The 2,557-nt window shown below is 42.7% G+C and overlaps 1 protein-coding gene across 2 annotated transcripts in view; it reads left to right on the top strand.

The window, feature by feature from the left end:
* The window catches only part of LOC103394040 (exostosin-1b), a 93,179-nt gene that overhangs the window by 3,116 nt on the left and 87,506 nt on the right, over window positions 1-2,557 (top strand). The gene's annotated exons all lie outside the window — the stretch shown is intronic.

Raw genomic sequence — 2,557 nt, 5'->3', positions numbered from 1 at the left:
CCTCCTCCAGGAGGAGTGTGGAGGTCCTCCTGCTGCAGGAGGTGCTGTAGTCTGATGTTTACACAGTATGATGATGTCAGTGAATTCTGCTGTCAGGTTCATTCAGCAGTGAGTGAAGGAGAGGAGGAAGAGGAGGAGGAGGAGGAGGAGGAGGAGGAGGAGGAGGGGGCTCAACCTGAGGGACCGGCATAGAGATGGGCATGTGAAAACAGCAAACGTCCCCTTGTGTGTGTGTGTGTGTGTGTGTTAATTTTTTTTATATCCACCTTTTAAAAAAATGCTGATTTACAGATAAAGTCTCCAGGAATAGTTTTCCAGCTTTAAGGAGTTCAAAGACTTTGGTTTAAACATTTCTCTGCTGAGCTCAGTCATTTTTTTTTTTTCTCAGTCTTGAAGTTGCTGCTGAGGCGCTAATAACTTGTCCAATCTGCCCGGCCCTGTGGGAGTAACTTGTAGTCTGTCTCCACATATGACAGTTGACAAATGTCCCAAAACCACCAACACTGCAGTATTACATTTCTGGCCTTTATTCTGGCTTGTGGTCATAGGAAATGCCAAGTCTACATCATAACATCGTTTTGTTTTTTTTATTTAGCCGGTCAGTTTAACAGGCGTATTTTTGCACAAACAGCAAGGCAATAATAATCCAGGGGTGTGGAAACGTTTCTTTTTTTCAGTAAGAATTTTGAGCGTCAGGTCAAAGTAGATTGCGTGGAATCAAAGTCATCTGTTGGACGTTTTTTTTAGATTCCCATGAATCTTAGCCCGACCTTAAAGTACAAGATTTTTGGGAAATCGTCAATGTCTGCGCCTTAAAAATCATCAAGTCTTTTGCTGTAATAAGAACCACATTCTCAGTATTTTCAGGTGGAAATCTGAAGCGCTCGTTTGTCATTGTTAACAAGGATTTTCACCAGAATAAATAACCTTTTGCCGGAGTTTCGGGGAGAAATAGTGGCACTGTTATTACTCTCTACATGTCAGGAAGATAAAGAGCAAAGAGCAGGAGTTCCCGTGGTGAAGTCGAGGACATTTCTTTTCAGCAGACACGTGCAGCGATGAAGGAGAATGTGACTCTCCTTGAACTTGACGTGAACTCCGGCACCTTCAGCTCCGGGCAGACAAAGTGCAGTGGCAAACGGAGGAGTTAGTTCTAACAAAACTTCACAGGCATGCACTTGTCAGTCCATTTGTCTCCCCCCCCCTCCCTACCTCCCTCTCCCTCTCTTTTGTTCGCCTCTGCTCTTTATTTATTTTTTCTTTTTTTCCAAACATACGCTCACTTTTTCCTCTCCTAACTCACTGGATGCCTCGGGCTCGGTGTCACCTGGAGAAATGTGTCATCTTTTGTCTGACATTCCAGCCATTCCTTCAAGGACCAATCTCTGTTCTATCAAAATGGATCTTTTTTTCCTCCCAGAATTGTCCATCTGTATTATTATATTTGACACAGCAGATCGTGGTGAGTTCATGGAAAATCAGAGAGCTGGCTTCTCACTCTCTCCACTGTGTTCTGCTCCACGCTTGGTTTATTTGGATCAATATTGCTGCCTGTTAGTCATTTCATTTCCAACATCGATAATCCATCTGAGCACAGTCCTCACAAAGACGCCATAATAAAATCCAATTTAATTTTTTTTTTTTACCCAAAATACTTTCACAGCGTCCAGCGCAGGGTTTGATCTCAGGGCGAAGAACTTTCTGTGAGATTCTGCTGAGTTTTAATTCCAGTTGGAATTCCGAGTGCTGCCAGAAAACCAGGATGAATTTACAAAAAGTGAAGCAGAACTTGTTGCTGGAACCAGAGCGCTCTTAGATAAGTTCCTCCTGGAAATTCAGGGAACGTCCAAATCTACTCCAACCCGTATTTAAAAACCAGAAACACGGCAAACGTGGTTCTACCTTCACGCAGTCTTGGTAACCTTGCTACAAGCTAACTTCGTTCTCGGCTTCCGTTCCCGACATCATACTCGTTACTCAGGCTCCACTTCCTGTGCAGTAAAAATGATTCTTTTTTTGTTCCTTCTCAAAAGGACTCATTTGTTTGGTTGTTGGTTGATTCAAAATCTGGTTCATGAACCGTAACCGTTCCAGAGCAGTGTGGACTTGAGAGGCCCGTCACTTCAGTTCATTTCCCGCTCATCCTTGATCCATATCCAAGGTGGAATTGATTTTTCTGGCTAAAGCTTGTTTAGTTAACAAAGTGGAACTAATAGGTTATCTACGAAGGTTCAAAGTCCTTCACTGTGTCCTCAAACCTGCTTTTAGTTCCTCTGGATTCTTTTTTTTTCCTATTCATTTTTGGTAAAAGGGCACAGGTTGATTCAAAATCCGGCTCGTGAACCGGAACCGTTCCAGGGCAGTGTTGAAAGTTGAAAGGCTTGTCAGCGGATTTTCCACTCTGCTGTGATCCATATCCAACTTTTTACTCAATCCATGGAATTGATTTCTCTGGCTATAAGTTGTTCAGTCAACAAAGTGGAACTAATACGTTTAAAGCCCTTTTTCCTGTTATGATTTAACAACCTGTATAGATTTAATCAAACCGGTGGCTTTT

This window comes from Cynoglossus semilaevis, chromosome 18 (assembly GCF_000523025.1).
Source record: "Cynoglossus semilaevis isolate Cse_v1.0 chromosome 18, Cse_v1.0, whole genome shotgun sequence".
Taxonomy (NCBI): domain Eukaryota; kingdom Metazoa; phylum Chordata; class Actinopteri; order Pleuronectiformes; family Cynoglossidae; genus Cynoglossus; species Cynoglossus semilaevis.
The sequence above is the reverse complement of the archived record's forward strand: the minus strand, read 5'-3'. Positions and strand labels throughout refer to the sequence as shown.